Raw genomic sequence first — 19,832 nt, 5'->3', positions numbered from 1 at the left:
AGGTCTTCACATAGGTGATTACTCAAACAGGAATGTTAATATTAATTTTTAAAATAGGTGTGATACAGCTTTCTGCGTGAAAAATCTGCTAAACAGTGCTTCCTGTTACTCCCTACCTCTGCTCAAAACTAAGTTATTGTCGATTACATACTGGCCCTGTATATAGCTGTTTAGACTGTAATCATGAAGTAAGGTCTACTGTAGTAAGAGTTGCTTCCCCCCCACACACACGCACATAGCGTCAACCTGAGCAGAACACCTCTTCGCTAATCTGCCTCTTTCGCCATCGCCCTGAACCCAGTCGTCTGGAAAGTTTCCCATTCTGAGATAAAAGGTTTTACCTGTTTAGTAACATCTTTTGATTCGCATTTCCGTTCAGACTCTTTATCGGAGCTACGTATTGTCATGTTTCGCTTCGTACAGCCCGCTGAACTTCTGGTGCGATCATTTCACCTCTCAGTGCAGATAAGTCTTAAAAATTTAATGAAGTTTACCAGTCACATTTAACCAGCATTACGTAATAATACAAAAGCAATTAACCAAAGTCGAATCAATACGATGGAACAGCTGCACCTGGAAATCCTAGTGTTGGTGTGGCGAAGAAAGCAACGGTCAGATGAAGACGTGACCAATGGAACCTAAGTCGTTCAAAATCAACCTTGCTGTAATAAATAGTGAGCTGAAATTACTCATAAGATATGAATATGGTACCGAAAGTATTCCTCATGATTTCGCCGACTGAGGTTGTAGCACCACAACTCAGACCCTACCCAACTATTTACTGATTTCTTTATTTATTGCTTTATGTTTATTCAATATTATATAGTTGAGTTTCTGTAAATGTTATTGGTTTGAATCGATAACACAAAATTGCATACTTCTTTCTTTGTAAAAACTCTGATGCCTCGATAAAATAATGTGTAATGTATTGTCTTTATTATTTAAATTCTTTGCCTCATTTGGAGGGAACAAAACTTACTGTATATAATTGTAATTTCTATGTGAATAATTTTTTGTAGAAATGTCAATATGTGCAAATGTTCTATTTTAATTAATATGTTTGGTTGCTGTTATGTAATTGCTGATCTTCACTTAGGGTTCTTAGTTATTTTGTATGTAAAAGGTAGTATAGTTCCCCTTGGGAACGGAACTGTGTAGCGCGTGCAAGATGTGGTTGGCATGGATAGAAAGGTGGAAGGGAGGGTCAGTCGGGGACGAGCTACCAAACTGTCAACTGCTCATGTAAAAGTTGTGTATTGTGCTGGTACCGAGAGAGGCTTTTCGTGCCGTTTTCCAATGTGCCAAAGCCTCGGATGGATGGATAAAGAGTTGGAACTATTCTGGAATTGGTATCTATCATCGCCACCAAGAAATGACAGAGTCCAACATTTCCGCCTGCAAATCCACCCACCAACATGCACTCGCCACCACGTTGCGCAATCACTGTAACGAAACCAAGGAATTGTAGAAACGTACAGTGAAGGATCAGCTCATGTGGATGATTTATTTGTTTTCAATTATATGGTAAACAAAAAGACTATTTATGAAAACTTACCTTGATTTATCCTCTGTCACATTTCCACTTAGGATCCTTCCCATGCTAAAGTGATTACCAAGTGTCCTTATTGAAAGAACATTAAAGCCCAGTATTTTACTAATTAATGCCGCTTGAACAAAGTAAAAAGAAAGTTAAAGTTAATGTGGCAAAAGAGTGTGCTAAAGTAAGTAATGTTTGCTGAAAGTAAATTTGCAGTTAAAACTGCTTATTAAAAGTTTGTGGGCTTACTAAAAAAAACCTAAAGTGAAAAATAGAATTTAAAGCAATAAAGTAGTACAACTAGGTCTTAAAACTATCTGCTGTTATTTCAAAGCTAATAGAATACTTACTCATACTGAGGCTACAAAATTTTGTTCAGTAAATGAAGAATACAGCTTGTTGTCCACTGTACCAGGTGAGTCAATGCCTGATGTTTTATGTTAACTTGTGTCTTACTGCAGTAACAGGTCAAATTACTGATGAAAGTTTCATGGTTATGTTTGGTAAAGTAAGGATCCCATGTGTATAGGAAAGTGCATATCATTAGTGTAATAGGACTTACAGTTTCTTTATTGTGCTCACTAGTAGGAAACATTTGATAGATAGACCGTTTGTTATGATTACAGTAACTGCTTTCAGTCATAGATCAGTGAGAAAGTGTTTGTCAGTGCATTTCATTTAAATTTTATTCTAAATAGAAAGGTAATTAGCTGAGAGAGACTTTACCTATGTCCAATTTATGATTCTATGGTGTATATTGATAGTAATATTGTTGATACCATCCTGTTTGGCTAAGCACTGAAGACAATAGTGTGTATCAGTATCTGTTGTACTTAGGCAAATAGTTTGTTCTGCTCTAACTATCAGCTCCAACCTTAACGTTAACATTTGCAGATGCTAGAGTTCATTGCACTCTCGTGTGACAAAGTATAGGCTGTATTTGCCCATTGAAGTTACTTATTTTCAGTTTCTTGAACAAGAATGTTACTCATTCTTATGCCTAATTAGGCTGGCGACAGGTTTTATTATAATTTGGACAGTGTGGATACGTAAATTATTGTTTGTTACTGTTTAAATATTTACGTAATTCTGACTTTCCCTTCCAATAAGCCACCTCCGTTAGGTATATCACGGTCAACTCCTTCCTTCAGGGGGGGACACAGCACTGGTACTTTGTACCATAACAGCTTTAACAAAAATAATTTCACTGTACGAACTGCCTCCAGCTTAGAGGTTATAGTATACCTGTAGCAGACTGGTAGTGTTACAAGTTAGCGCCCTGATCAATGTATACTGGACTCGAGTGAGGGAGGGTGGCGGTTCAGATGCCCGTCCGTCCATCCAGATTTAACGATTTTCCGTGGCTTCCACAAATCGCCGGAGGCAACTGCCAGATTGGTTCCCCGGAAGGATACGACCGACTTCATTCATCTGTCCCTCAATCGTCTCTCCTCGTTGTCGACGTGACGTTAAACCCTAACCTTTCTTTCTCCTTCCTCATGATTTAGCTGCAGGCGAGAATTTTTGAAGAAATAAAAGTGCGACTGTGTGTTGTCCAGCCCTTAACTGATCCCAGTCCATTTTAAGTTCTCTCCATATCAAGTATGTGTTGATTACGTTTCACGTAATTGGTCGGTTCGATTTCTGGTAGTGGAAGTCAGTTTGACTGTCACTCTTTCGCAGGAAAGGTATATGTGGAAAAAACTAAGTAAAAGAAAGGCATGTTCTCGGACATCAGGGAATAACTTGCACTGTGCTAGAGGATGCCGCAGGGCTCAAAACATAGAGGATGACAGAAAATGGAATATATAGAAAAAATAACTGCAGACTTTGGGTTAAGAGCTACCGCGAGACGATCATGTCGTCACAGGAGAGGGAATCGTTTGATGTAGCATCAGACGCCTTGAAAACTGGTGGAAAGGTACCTAGCATATAGACCACCATGTGAGCTCAAACGTCAGGTGTCGTACACTATCTTATAACGGATATCCGGACATCCAGTAGTGGACAGTAATATGGGGTGTGTCAACCCTTCGCCTTTATGACGGCTTGAACTCTACTGTGTACAGTTTCAATGAAGTGTCTGAATGCGTGTCGAGCAATGGCAGAATATCCTTTCTCAAGGGTCAAAACCAGAGAAGGTAATGATGTTGGACGTTGGGGGTCTGGAGAGCAATCGACGTCCTAACTTGCTCCGTAGATCTTCCATTCGGTTCAGGTCGGGACTTGGGGCAGGCCAGTCCATTCGGGAATGTTGCTGTCCACACACCATTGCTAACATGTTGCTTTGTGACAGGATGCTCGTCAATGGTTATATTTCCTCCAGGGCGGTAAGCGCGAATGCTGTTGTCATTGAACTTCACCCTGATTTCAGATAGAAGAGCAAATTTGTGGGCTACCAGGCGTTCAGCTTAGATTAATTTCTCATCAAAACGGAGAAATCTGAGAAGCTCCTGAAATCTGTTCCTTGGCACAATGTCCTTGATAAAAACAGGCCCCCAAGAGTGTGACCATACATCATACACAGGTCTTTTGTGCACAATACACCCTGAACATACTTGATGGCTATCAGCTTCTCCAGTTTCTCAAGTGACACAGTCCAGTCATTGTTTTTTAGTACCTTTCGAGCATTTGATTCTATATATTTCTTCATGAGACTTCGCATTTCTTCATCAAAAATAGGATGGAAGGCACTGATGACAGATCTGTCTACTCGTTGGCAATCATAAACAGTGGGACCTCCTCTCTCCTTCAGAATATTCACAGCTGACCGCCTTCCAGAAGATGAATAATTTCCAGTCTCTCACACAGTTCCATCCCTTGCAGTCATCTTTGTAGACGCTTCCAGCTGTACCTGCTGTGGTGAAAGAGATGATGATTGACGTATATCAGCATCTGAATCCTCTTCCACTAATCGCCCATCGTTCACAATGTCTTCATCTTCACTTGTGTCACGTACATAATCATCATCTTAATCAGTGAAGTCAATTTCCGATTCAACTTCTGAATTCTCTAAGAGAAGTAGCACTTCTTCATCAGAAAGTCCACGCTGACGATACATATTCGAAAACGTGTATCACGGACAAAGACCGCCTGAGTGACACAACATACGCTGTGGCGGACTGGAAGGTATACGTGCCAAATTGCAATAATGAGGAGCAACTGCTCTGCGATATTGCTCACTCTTGCCACTGTATCGTTGGATAATTTACTTATATTCAGGAGAGAAATTACTGTGGGATCAAATTGATCCCTTCCACCGTTCTGGGTATACTGAATGAAATGGCGATGAAAATTAAAATATTTTGTAAATACTAAAACATCTTCAGAAAAAGGAGAAAAAAATTAGAAAAAGTCATATATTTTCATTAACGAAGTAAATAAATTGGATATGACAATGAACGAAAAACGTATGACAGGTGTCATTTTGACCCCTTCCGCCGTTCACTGTTAACGCCTTACATCCAGAACAAATAACGAGACAAAATGAAGAGTTTCATATGACAAATTATAACGCCCACGCAAAAGTCTTTTTGGGTCTAGGGTGCGAAATTAAGGACATATGGCGAGAATAAGAATATAAAAACTAAATAAGCTTCCCGGACAACATATTAGTAGGTCCTTTAAAGGGGCCTTCTGGTCGCTTCTGGGCGTTCTGGATAGTATAAAACCTGGTGGTTATTTGAACCTCCACCACTGACGAAAGCCGTGGCTGTGAAGTGGTGCGTGTGCCCCGATCGACTGTACGGAATCAGCGTAGTAAGATCGGTCCGTGTGGAGACGTGTCAGCGACAGAAAGGAGCTGCCGTGTTTGGCTGTTCTCATCAAGCGATTTGTCGGTGTATCACTACGGACTGCGCAAAGAGTTACGAGAACGGTGTGCCACTCGCAGCTGTGTAACGTGGATTAACAATCGTGCTTTTAAAAATATCCTAACTGACGTGGACCGGAGACAAGAACCACGCCTTGTCAGTGACAATCAGTTTCATACCCGACAGGAACTGCTGCAGTCTGTGTCCCATTTCAACCAGTATACAAGGGGATATTACGAGGGACACTGCATACACTGGCCATTTAGAGTTGGAGAAACTGAACAGCATCCGACTAGATGCGTATAGTGTGTCTGACAAGGCACATTCAAATGATGCAAGACGTGGAGTGTTCCAACAGAACAGTAAAGCGTTTAACCTGTCGTGGCTTCATCTGCTATACATAAAAAAAACTCGTGGACTCTCTTGTATCATTTATAGCTATGTGGCGCGGCACAAACCATAAGATTGTGCAATATGGCCCAGATCTTGTTATTGTGTGGCATATTGCGTCAGGGTCACGAGCTAAGACGTGGAGACAGTGTCTCTATGTGTCAATGGTTGATCGTAGCATGGCCTTCTATGGCAGCGTTACTTCCTCTGGTCTCTGGCTGGCTAGAATTAAGGGAAAGAGACTCCTCTGATACTTGACGAAGAATTGGGTTTCGGCCATAGCCGAGAGTGGTCGAGAATCTCGCGTCACTGATCGTGGCCTGTGAGGAAGTGTCTTTGCTGCTCAGGGTATTTATTTTAATACTAACCGAAAAACCCGGCATAGAGTCTACATTTTGCCAATTTCCTGTTAGAAACGTACGGTTTGTGTACGCTGGGCGCAACTCCTTCACGTATATACAACGCGATTTTGTAAACGTCTTGCGGCAACGCCTCTTCATTGTTCTGTAGACTGTTATTGTCTTTGCCCTCAGACATTTGCGTTTCGCAGTTGAAAGCTGTCAAAAGCAGTAGCAGGTGTCAGGGATTTCCTTGAGCTGGCTCTAACGCAGGAGCGCCTTAGTAGTAAAGAACAGATGTATTGGTACTTCATACATGATGCGGCAGTTTTTCATGCATCTCAGTGTTTATGACGTCATACCTCCTGATCTATGTGTCATACAGTGATATGATTTTGTAGGTACATTCACAGGCACATGTGAAGACTGTCTGCAAAATGTGTTGCGAATAGCGTTTGTAGCAAAGAAGTAATAAATTTAAACATCATGCACAGTGCGGCAGTTTTTCACGCGTCTCAGTCTTTATGATGTCGAATCTCCTCAACTATCTGTGTGGTACCATGATACACAATTATTTAGGTGAATTTAGTGGTATAGGTTGATACTCTCTGCTGAATTTATTGCGAATGGAATTGTTAGCTCAGAATTTAAACGTTATGGATGACGCAGTAGCTTTTTACGTATCTCATTGTTTATGACGTCATGTCTTGAATTATGAGAGGTAGGTGGTTCTTATCTCCACAGCGATTGTTTCCTGACAGTGAGGGATATGTGTACCAGGTTTTGTTGAAATTGGTCATTGGTTTAGGAGGAGATGTGGAAGATATACAGGGTGTAAATTTTAAGTTGACAAACCAGAATAACTCGAAAAATAAGCTTCACACGAAAAAAATGTGTAGGATCCAAAGTAGATTGTTTTTGAGGGGGACATGTGCTGGTGCTAAAATTAGCTCGCTACCCCAGCCCCCTTTCAAATGGGAGCCCCAGTTTTTTATTGCAGAATCAGATTTTACAAAAAAATCTACATACATTTTGTCTTAAACATTTGTTTTGATTCTTGGTAATTGGCGCTGTAATTCAAGAAAATCCATGTTCTCATTTTTACGTGAAAAATGGTTGCAGATAAATAAAAAATATGTATTTCCTTCGTAAATTGTAATTCGCTAAAACTAAAACTTATCCGAATCAGTGGGAAAAATTAATATTTGGGTCAACATTTGTAAAACTCTTAATTCGTCTGTCTCAAACCCTACCCCATGGGGAGAGAGGGAGATATTTAGTTTTAGCGAATCAAAATTTACGAAGTAAATAAGTATTTTTTATTTATCCATAACCATTTTCCATGTAAAATAAGAACATGGATTTTCTTGAATTACAGTGCCAACTACCAAGAATCAAAACAAATGTTTAAGACAAAATGTGAGTAGTTTTCTTATGTAGAATCTGATTCTGCAATCAAAAATGGGGGTCCACATTTGAAATTTTAAAGTTGTCTCCCGCCCCACCTCCAGAGGGCTGGGGTGGCGGGCTAATTTTAGCACCAGGAGATGCCCTCCTCGAAAATAATCAACTTTGGATTCTACACATTTTTTGTGTGATGCTTATTTTTCGAGTTATTCTGGTTTGTCGATTTAAAATGTACACCCTGTATACCACCCACCCACCCACCCACCCACCCACCCACCCACACACACACACACACACACACACACACACACACACACACACACACACACACACCTACATTTTCATAATATGTATGGATTTTGTTGGCTCAAAATTAAATTCATTTGTATAAGTTCGTGGCCTTCGTTCAGACGATAAGGTCGAAGCAGTCATTTATGTAAATACGAGTAGATGACGTTATGCAATCACTTGGGAATGTGTACCAAAATGTCATGGTGATTGTATCAGTAATTATGAAAATCGTTGCCGCAAGCATTTGCAGTTATGGAATAAATTCCTGACATCCCTTCAAAATTTGCGTTCTAATTACTGCATTACTGGAAAGCAGAATTGCAAATTCCTGTAACAGTTTCACAGAGCCAAGTGACCAACAGAACCACGACAATGTGTGATGTTCTGCGAGAGGGGCTCTAGAAGAAGCAAGGTGAACTGTCAAAATTTTGCGACGTGTGCCTGATTTGTACGTGCTCACCTGCTAGTCCCAGATGAACTGTTACCCCATCGTTACAACCAGCCACAGTCTCACTTCCTCATTTAAGCTCATGTGTTGCTTCTTCCCTGCCGAATAGTGTCCGTTTTCGAGATTATGTACGGTTTTACCCGGTATTAGCGGCATCTCTTCTGGGGTGACAAATTTTTTGTCCTGTGTTCTTACCTCGAAGACGTTCCGCACGGTCGTCAAAACTATAACTTCTTTCAGCATTTCGTAAAAATAATCTGTTAGAATAAAACTGTCTTTGACACTGTACTTGAGATGACAACGTGAAATCGTTTCGGAACTTATGTCATTACACTGTAGCGTACCTGCACGGCTTAAAAGTCCTTCCTGTTAGAGGACAAGCCTGTGACCTGTGTTTGGAGCACAGCCACGGCGGGCCGCAACGCCTCCACTGAACGCAGTGGCGGGAACTGAGGTGCCGGAATTGTGGTGCAGGTAGCCGCCTCGCCCCTGAGGGCTGGCGCGCTGAGCGAGAGCGGCGGACCGGTGTGTAGCGGGAGTTGGCTACGGCGGCGGCCCCCGGCGGGCGGGGGCGGCGGGGGCGGCGGGGGCGGTCGGCGGCTGACCGCAGCGGGCCTGGCGCGCCGCCACGTCCCATAATGCTCTGCGGCTGCCAGCCGCCACCGCCTGCCATACGGCGCTGGATCGCTTCCGCCACCACATCCACATCGTATAAGCGGCCACTCCCTCTAACAAGCACCAGCGGACCGCGCGATCAGCTTACAGGCCACAGGACGGCTGCTAAACTTACTGGGGAGTACACACTGGACTCCAGAGAATTAGCTTAAAAGGGCGAGCGGACACAGTTTTAGTGAACGTGAAACGATACGCTTGACGAATTAAGCTCCCGTTAGAACACCGACTTCTTGTTGCAACCGATTCCTAACCCTATTAACGAACTAGCAACGATAGTGTAATTAAAATGTAAATGCCGTGTGGCTAAGGCCTCCCGTCGGGTAGACCGTTAACCTGGTGCAAGTCTTTCGAGTTGACGCCACCTCGGCGACTTGCTTGTCGATGGAGATGAAATGATGATAAGGACAACACAACACCCAGTCCCTGAGCGGAGAAAATCCCCTACCCAGCCGGGAATCGAACCCAGGCCGTTAGGTATGACATTCCGTCGGGCTGACCACTAAGCTACCAGGGGCGGACGATAGTGTAGTCGAAGCTTCCTGGCAGATTAAAACTGTGTGCCGCAGCGAGACTCGAACTCGGGACCTTTGCCTTTCGCGGGCAAGTGCTCCACCAACTGAGCTACCCAATCACGACTCACGCCCCGTCCTCACAGCTTTACTTCTGCCAGTACCTCGTCTCCTACCTTCCAAACTTTACAGAAGCTCTCCTGCGAACCTTGCAGAACTAGCAGTCCTGAAAGAAAGGATATTGCGGAGACATGGCTTAGACACAGCCTGGGGACTGTTTCCAGAATGAAATTTTCACTCTGCAGCGGAGTGTGCGCTGACATGAAACTTCCTGGCAGATTAAAACTGTGTGCCGCACCGAGACTCGAACTCGGGACCTTTGCCTTTCTTTCAGGAGTGCTAGTTCTTCAAGGTTCGCAGGAGAGCTTCTGTAAAGTTTGGAAGGTAGGAGACGAGGTACTGGCAGAAGTAAAGCTGTGAGAACGGGGCGTGAGTCGTGCTTGGGTAGCTCAGTTGGTAGAGCACTTGTCCGCGAAAGGCAAAGGTCTCGAGTTCGAGTCTCGGTGCGGCACACAGTTTTAATCTGCCAGGAAATTTCATATCAGCGCACACTCCGCTGCAGAGTGAAAATCTCATTCTCGATAGTGTAGTTGATTAACGACCAAAGTTAAATTGAGATGACTTGTTCCTGACATAGGGCATATAGTAAAGCTTTCACAGTGCTGAGAATTGAAATAACAGGTGAAGAGTCGTCCAGACATTCCAAAACGCCACTTACTCGAGAAAATACGTACCCGAGAACAGAAATGCTTACGAATTGGAAGTGTAATAGGTGGATCACATATTACAGAAGTGTGGTATGAAGAAAACACCAGTAAACTGAGCAATAAGTGACTTAAATCCTTTAAGGGAATGAAGAAAGTGTTGTACAGATCTTCTAATTGAAGGCAGGCCCCAATACACAAAATAAGAACAAGATAAGACTCAAGAAACTGTTGGAAATTTCAAAATTACGATTGAGGAGGTGAACAGCGCATTAGCGAAAATGAGGAAAGGCCGATCACCTAGTTCTGGAAATTTCCTGTGAAATTGTTGAAAGCTGAAGGACATCATTTGAAGACAAGAATAAACCATCTTACGAAAAACTGTTGTCAGTGGACTGAAATTCGTCGTAAAGATACAGGGTGTTTCAAAAATGACCGGTATATTTGAAACGGCAATAAAAACTAAACGAGCAGCGATAGAAATACACCGTTTGTTGCAATATGCTTGGGACAACAGTACATTTTCAGGCAGACAAACTTTCGAAATTACAGTAGTTACAATTTTCAACAACAGATGGCGCTGCGGTCTGGGAAACTCTATAGTAAGATATTTTCCACATATCCACCATGCGTAGCAAAAATATGGCGTAGTCTCTGAATGAAATTACCCGAAATCTTTGACAATGTCTGGCGGAATGGCTTCACATGCAGATGAGATGTACTGCTTCAGCTGTTCAATTGTTTCTGGATTCTGGCGGTACACCTGGTCTTTCAAGTGTCCCCACAGAAAGAAGTCACAGGGGTTCATGTCTGGCGAATAGGGAGGCCAATCCACGCCGCCTCCTGTATGTTTCGGATAGCCCAAAGCAATCACACGATCATCGAAATATTCATTCAGGAAATTAAAGACGTCGACCGTGCGATGTGGCCGGGCACCATCTTGCATAAACCACGAGGTGTTCGCAGTGTCGTCTAAGGCAGTTTGTACCGCCACAAATTCACGAAGAATGTCCAGATAGCGTGATGCAGTAATCGTTTCGGATCTGAAAAATGGGCCAATGATTCCTTTGGAAGAAATGGCGGCCCAGACCAGTACTTTTTGAGGATGCAAGGACGATGGGACTGCAACATGGGGCTTTTCCGTTCCCCATATGCGCCAGTTCTGTTTATTGACGAAGCCGTCCAGGTAAAAATAAGCTTCGTCAGTAAACCAAATGCTGCCCACATGCATATCGCCGTCATCAATCCTGTGCACTATATCGTTAGCGAATGTCTCTCGTGCAGCAATGGTAGCGGCGCTGAGGGGTTGCCGCGTTTGAATTTTGTATGGATAGAGGTGTAAACTCTGGCGCATGAGACGATACGTGGACGTTGGCGTCATTTGGACCGCAGCTGCAACACGGCGAACGGAAACCCGAGGCCGCTGTTGGACCACCTGCTGCACTAGCTGCGCATTGCCCTCTGTGGTTGCCGTACGCGGTCGCCCTACCTTTCCAGCACGTTGATCCGTCACGTTCCCAGTCCGTTGAAATTTTTCAAACAGATCCTTTATTGTATCGCTTTTCGGTCCTTTGGTTACATTAAACCTCCGTTGAAAACTTCGTCTTGTTGCAACAACACAGTGTTCTAGGCGGTGGAATTCCAACACCAGAAAAATCTTCTGTTCTAAGGAATAAACCATGTTGTCTACAGCACACTTGCACGTTGTGAACAGCACACGCTTACAGCAGAAAGACGACGTACAGAATGGCGCACCCACAGACTGCGTTGTCTTCTATCTCTTTCACATCACTTGCAGCGCCATCTGTTGTTGAAAATTGTAACTACTGTAATTTCGAAAGTTTGTCTGCCTGAAAATGTACTGTTGTCCCAAGCATATTGCAACAAACGGTGTATTTCTATCGCTGCTCGTTTAGTTTTTATTGCCGTTTCAAATATACCGGTCATTTTTGAAACACCCTGTACATCGTACATGGTTTCCATCTTCAAGAAGGGGATTATAAGAAACACTGCTACAGAGGCATTAGTGTGAACTGCACGGTCAGCTGCTTATTTGGCAAAATTATATACACAGTATGCCCAGTTCCGTTAGGACTGCTGCTACGAAAAATAGAAGTCATGGGTAATGTTCAAAAACTGACTGTATTTATTCAAAATAGTCTCACCCTGAATCAAGACACAGCTGAAATCGCTTTAAAAGTTTTTGAAAAGAGTCACTGAAGTCCTTTTTTCGAATTGTATTTAGTACTGCAGTACAATTTTCTTGAATGTCCTTACTTGCGTCAGAACGGTGTGCTCTCATAGCCATCTTCAATTTGCGAAACATCTAGAAGTCGGCTGAAGCCAGATCCGCCGAATACGGTTGGTAACCGAGTACTGTGACCCACTTTCTGGCCAAAAACTCGTGCACAGTCTTCGCTTTGTAGGCTGGGTTGTTGTTATGGAAGAACAACCAGGAAACTGCCTTTCGGTATCCGGGTCGATTATGACCAGTTGTCACCCACGAACGCTGTAGGACTCAAAAAACCTTATTTGCCTCATTGCTCCACTGCCATTTTCCAACGAGTGTCAGACATTCACAGCCAGAATGGCGACTGCAGCAGTGCTAGCGCTTTGAATTTCGACACAGCTGTTTCTGAAACTTCAACGATCGTAACGCCGCGATTCGCCACGAAACAGCGTTGCAGTTTGGAATTTAACACAAACAGTACTAACAGAACTGGGACAGCTGTGTATGGCAAAATAAGGCAGACTGTCGGCCACCATGTTGAGGAGGAGCAGAGTGCATTTAGTCAGAACAGATCCTGTATAGATAACTTCTTCATTTTACAGTACCTAATAGAAAAATTTATAGCACTAGGGAAGCAGTTACACATTGCCTTCGTAGTTTTAGCAAACTCTTAGGGGCTGTTCTTAGAGCAAAGTTGGGAGAAACTACGAAAGATATGAATATGAATGGTCATCTTTCACAGATTATTATTTAAATGTGTAGAGTTAATCAGATACAGATTAAAAGAGGATCAAAATTATCGTAACCTATTAATGTCACAAAATGATTGAAACAAGGTTGCTCTGCGTCATCATCTTGTTCAATTTTTACTGAAAAGTGGCTCCTCGAAGAAGGAAAAATAGCTGTGGAGAAATGGGAATCTGTGTTAATGAAGTACCGGTGTTTTGGTAAGTTTTGCTGATGATCAAGTTGGTAGTGAATAGTAACCATCAATTTGAAACATACGTCAGTGATGAAGCAGTTATGAGATAGGCACACTATGTGATCAAAAGTATCCGGAACCCACAAAAACATACGTTTTTCATATTAGGTGCCTTGTGCTATCACATACTGCCAGGTACTCTGTGTCAGCGACCTCAGTAGTCATTAGACATCGTAAGAGAACAGAATGGGGTGTTCCGCGGAACTCACGTGGTCAGGTGATTGGTGTCACTTGTGTCATACGTCTGTATGCGAGATTTCCACACTCGTGAACATCCTTAGGTTTACAGTTTCCGATGTGACAGTGAAGTGGAAACGTGAAGGGACACGTACAGCACGAAAGTGTACAGGCAGACCTCGTCTGTTGACTGACAGAGACCGCTGACAGTTGAAGAGGGTCGTAATGTGTAACAGGCAGGCATCTATCCAGACCAACACACAGGAATTCCAAACTGCATCAGGATCCACTGCAAGTACTACGGCAGTACGGCGGAAGTTGAGAAAATGTGGATTTCATGGTCGAGCGGCTGCTCGTAAGCCACACATCACGCCGGTAAATGCCAAACGACGCCTCGCTTGGTGTAAGGAGCGTAAACAGACGATTGAAAAATGGAAAAAAGTTTTGTGGAGTGACGAATCACAGTACACAATGAGGCGATCAGCTGACAGGGTGTGAGTATGGCGAATGCCTGGTGAACGTCAGTCACCAGCGTGTGTAGTGCCAGCAATAAAATTCGGAGGCGGTGGTGTAATTGTGTGGCCATGTTTTTAATGTATGGGGCTTGCACCGCTTGTTGTTTTGCGTGGCACTATCACAGCACAGGCCTCTTGCTTCCCACTCTTGAAGAGCAATTCGGGGATGGCGACTGCATTATTCAACAGGATCGAGCACCTGTTCACAATGCACAGCCTGTGAAGGAGTGGTTACGCGACAGTAAGATCCCTGTAATCGACTGGCGTGCACAGAGTCCTGACCTGAGTCCTATAGAACGCCTTTGGCATGTTTTGGAACGCCGACTTCGTGCTAGGCCTCACCGATCGACATCGTTATCTCTCCTCAGTGCAGCACTCCGTGAAGAATGGGCTGCCATTCTCTAAGAAACCTTCCAGCACCTGATTGAACGTATGCCTGGGAGAGTGGAAGCTGTCATCAAGGCTAAGGGTGGCCAACACCATTTTGAATTCCAGCATTACCGATGCAGGGCGCCACGAACTTGTAAGTCATTTTTAGCCTGGTGTCTGGATACTTTTGATTATACAGGGTGAGTCAAAAAGAATACCACGACTTTAAAAATGTATATTTAATGAAAGAAACATAATATAACCTTCTGTTATACATCATTACAAAGAGTATTTAAAAAGGTTTTATTTTCACTCAAAAACAAGTTCAGAGATGTTCAATATGGCCCCCTCCAGACACACGAGCAATATCAACCCGATACTCCAACTCGTTCCACACTCTCTGTAGCATATCAGGCGTAACAGTTTGGATAGCTGCTGTTATTTCTCGTTTCAAATCATCAATGGTGGCTGGGAGAGGTGGCCGAAACACCATATCCTTAACATACCTCCATAAGAAAAAATCGCAGGGGGTAAGATCAGGGCTTCTTGGAGGCCAGTGATGAAGTGCTCTGTCACGGGCTGCCTGGCGGCCGATCCATCGCCTCGGGTAGTTGACGTTCAGGTAGTTACGGACAGATAAGTGCCAATGTGGTGGTGCTCCATCCTGCTGAAATATGAATTGTTGTGCTTCTTGTTCGAGCTGAGGGAACAGCCAATTCTCTAACATCTCCAGATGCTGTAGTCCAGTTACAGTAGCACCTTCGAAGAAAAAGGAACCAAAAACTTTATTGGCTGAAATGGCACAGAAAACGTTCACCTTAGGCGAGTCACGTTCATACTGAGTTGTTTCCCGCGGATTCTCAGTGCCCCATATACAGACATTGTGACGGTTGACTTTCCCGGTAGTGTGGAAAGTTGCTTCATCACTAAACACAATCTTTGAAACGAAAGATTCATCTGTTTCCATTTGAGCAAGGATAAAATCACAGAAATCGATTCTTTTAATCTTATCAGCTGCAGACAGTGCTTGAACCAATTTCAGACGATAAGGTTTCATAACTAACCTTTTTCGTTGGACTCTCCATACAGTTGATTGTGGAATTTGCAGCTCTCTGCTAGCTCTGCGAGTCGATTTTCCTGGGCTGCGAACAAATGCTTGCTGGATGCGTGCTACATTTTCATCACTCGTTCTCGGCCGTCCAGAACTTTTCCCTTTGCACAAACACCCATTCTCTGTAAACTGTTTATACCAACGTTTAATACACCACCTATCAGCAGGTTTAACACCATACTTCGTTCGAAATGCACGCTGAACAACTGTCGTCGATTCACTTCTGCCGTACTCAATAACACAAAAAGCTTTCTGTTGGGCGGTCGCCATCTTAGCATCAGCTGACGCTGACGCCTAGTCAACAGCGCCTCAAGCGAACAAATGTACTACTAAATGAAACTTTATAGCTCCCTTAATTCGCCGACAGATAGTGCTTAGCTCTGCCTTTTGTCGTTGCAGAGTTTTAAATTCCTAAAGTTGTGGTATTCTTTTCGAATCACCCTGTATAGTGTAGAAAAAGTGAAATATCTAAGGGCATACAGTGAGATGCAGAAGTCGTGTGGTAGCGATATTCACATATACAGATGACGGTCGTATCGCGTACATAAGATATAAAAGGGCATTGCATTGTCGGTGCTGTCATTTTTACGCAGGTGATTCATGTGAAAACTTTTCTGACGTGATTATGACCGTACAATGGGTATTAACAGATTTTGAACACGGAATGGTAGTTGAAGCTAGACGCATCGAACATTCCATTTCGGAAATCGTTAGAGAATACACTATTCCAAAATACACAAGTGTCAAGAGCGTGCTGAGAACACCTAATTTCAGGCATTACCTCTCACCACAGACAACGCAGTGGCCGACGGCCTTCACCTAACGACCGAGAGCAGCGGCGCTTGCGCAGTGCTACCAGACAAGCTACACCGCGTGAAATAACCGCAGAAATAAATGTAGGACGTACGACGAACGTACCCGCTAGGGCAGTGCGGCGAAATTTGCTGTTAATGGGCCATGGCAGGAGACGAACGACGTGAGTGCTTTTGCTAACAGCACGACATCGCCTGCAGCGCCTCTCTGAACTCGTGACCATATCGGTGGGAACCTTGACGGCTGAAAGACCGTGACCTGGCCAGATGAGTCCCGATTTCAGTTGGTAAGAGGTTATGGTGGGGTTATGGTGTGGCACAGACCCCAGCCATGGACCCAAGTTCTCAACAAGGCACCGTGCAAGCCGGCGGTGGCTCCATATTCGCGTGGGCTTTATTTACGTGGAATCGACTGGGTCCTGTGGTCGAACTGAACCGATCGTTGACTGGAAATGGTTGTGTTCGGTTACTTGGAGACCATTCATGGACTTCAAGTTCCCAAAGAACGACGGAAATTTTGTGGATGACAATGCGTCATGTCATCGAGCCACAATTGTTCGTCATTGGTTTGAAGAACATTCTGGACAGTACGAGCTAATGATTTGACCACCGAGATCCCCCGACATGAATTTCATCGAATATTTATGGGACGTAATCGAGAGGACAGTTCGTGCAAAAAATCCTGCACCCGGAACGCTTTCGCAATTATGGACGGCTATAGAGACAGCGTGTCTCAGTAGTTCTGCAGGGGACTTCTGACGACTTGTTGAGTTTATTCCACGTCAGGTTGCTGCACTGCAGTGGGCAAAAGAAGGTCTGAGACGATATAGAAGGTATCTCATGACTCTTGTCACCACTGTGTACATTGACAAAAGTGGACTGTGTAATACAAAAGTAAAATACAGAATGCAAGAAAGTAGAAAAGTAATAGCGTTTACCAATTGTTTTTGATGGAATGTGAACATTTATAACAACAATAAGAAAAGAGTGGGTACGTTAATGGCTGAATTTGGTCTGTGCTATGGATCAACCCTATCGATTTTAAATTCTGACCTGAAAATAAGAGTAATAGCTGTGGAAATGGATTATTTACGAAGAAGCACCGAAATATCATGAAATGAGAAAAATCAATTATGAGGGCATATTAAACACTGATAGAACTGAAAGAAAATCATTAAAATGTTATGGACGTTTGCAGAGAATGTCAGATCATGAGTGTGACGGAAACCACCTGGCAGGCGTAAATACACCAGGCTACGACGTTCATGGAAAGACCACATCAGCGAAATAATGGAGCAACGCGGTGATTGCAAGGAGGATGCCCTGAATAGAGAAGCTTGGCAGGAGATAACAGGAATACAGAATAACGAAGTTGTCAATTGACCTTTGTACTAATACGTTCTATAGTAATGCTAATAAGAATAATAATAAATATATACTTAGAAACACATCAAACAATTTGGAGAACAATGATATATTGTTATGAAGATACTGACTGGCTTTTTTGTTATACACTTAATATTTCCCTTGACACTATCACAGAAAATACGTCATAACGTTAACTGGTAACGAACAAGAGTGACCATCAGGGGAACTAGGAAAGAGAATCTATTTTACTTTTTCATCTCTACACGCATGGCACAACATAAAAAAGTAAAAGCAACTGGAAGCAACACCAGATGGACACCAAGTAATGCTGTGTCACACTGGATAAAACGTAACGTGCAAGTGTTACGTGAAGACTATTACACCAGTCCCTACGCACGTCTGTGCGCAGAGTTGACGAAGTTTACTGTAATGGCTTCATTAAAATTCGTTTTCAAGCATAAAGTCTTTTCAAAAAGTTTGTAAGGAATAGCTTTTTTAAGAAAGTTATAAGAAGCTTAAAACAAGTGTTATGCAAAGATGAGTTACAGTGTCAAAAATATTTTCTAAGATCTCAAGAAGAAATTTTGTTATATAAACTGTTGGGGGAATTCGAAAGAAAAGTTACTCAGGGCAGATCGTTTGTATATAAACTTTCGTTGGACAGCGTTTACCTTAAAGGTACTGTACACAAGCGGCAGTTGTAACTGCTTGTTTCTTCGATTTCTAGGATAATAAGCGTTTGCAGAACTCATGCTTGACGATGAAAAATGCTCAGTCTTCAATTATTTATCGCCTTTGTAAATTTTGAGTCGATTATGCATCGTGAACTTTATCTCAAAAACGGAGGAGGCAGAGGGATATTGAAGCAAAATATCTTAAACTTTCATTTTAAGTTGTACACAGGCGAACTGCCAAATATGAGGCGAATCTGTTGGCAATGTCTAAGGCCCGACATTATAAATATAAGTTTTCGACAGGATGGTGCTTGTTGTTGTTGTGGTTTTCAGTCCTGAGACTGGTTTGATGCAGCTCTCCACGCTACTCTATCCTGTGCAAGCTTCTTCATCTCCCAGTACGTACTGCAGCCTACATCCCTCTGAATCTGCTTAGTGTATTCATCTCTTGGTCTCCCTCTACGACTTTTACCCTCCGCGCTGCCCTCCAATACTAAATTGGTGATCCCTTGATGCCTCAGAACATGTCCTACCAACCGATCCCTTCTTCTAGTCAAGTTGTGCCACAAACTGCTCTTCTCCCCAATCCTATTCAATACCTCCTCATTAGTTATGTGACCTACCCATCTAATCTTCAGCATTCTTCTGTAACACCACATTTCGAAAGCTTCTATTCTCTTCTTGTCAAAACTACTTATCGTCCATGTTTCACTTCCATGGCTACATGGCTACACTCCATACATATACTTTCAGAAGCGACTTCCTGACACTTACATCTATACTTGAAGTTAACAAATTTATCTTCTTCAGAAACGCTTTCCTTGCCATTCCCAGTCTACATTTTATATCCTCTCTACTTCGACCATCATCAGTTATTTTGCTCCCCAAATAGCAAAACTCCTTTACTACTTTAAGTGTCTCATTTTCTAATCTAATTCCCTCAGCATCACCCGACTTATTTCGACTACATACCATTGTCCTCGTTTTGCTTTTGTTGATGTTCATCTTATATCCTCCTTTCAAGACACTGTCCATTCCGTTCAACTGGTCTTCCAACTCCTTTGCTGTCTCTGACAGAATTACAATGTCATCGGCGAACCTTAAAGTTTTTATTTCTTCTCCATGGGTTTTAATACCTACTCCAAATTTTTCTTTTGTTTCCTTTACTTCTTGCTCAATATACAGATTGAATAGCATCGGGGAGAGGCTACAACCCTGTCTCACTCCCTTCCCAACCACTGCTTCCCTTTCGTGCCCCTCGACTCGTATAACTGCCATCTGGTTTCTGTACAAACTGTAAATAGCCTTTCGCTCCCTGTATTTTACCCCTGCCACCTTCAGAATTTGAAAGAGAGTATTCCAATCAACATTGTCAAAAGCTTTCTCTAAGTCTACAAATGCTGGAAACGTAGGTTTGCCTTTT

Source organism: Schistocerca serialis, chromosome 2 (genome assembly GCF_023864345.2).
Source record: "Schistocerca serialis cubense isolate TAMUIC-IGC-003099 chromosome 2, iqSchSeri2.2, whole genome shotgun sequence".
Lineage (NCBI taxonomy): Eukaryota > Metazoa > Arthropoda > Insecta > Orthoptera > Acrididae > Schistocerca > Schistocerca serialis.
Note: the sequence above shows the minus strand (reverse complement) of the source record.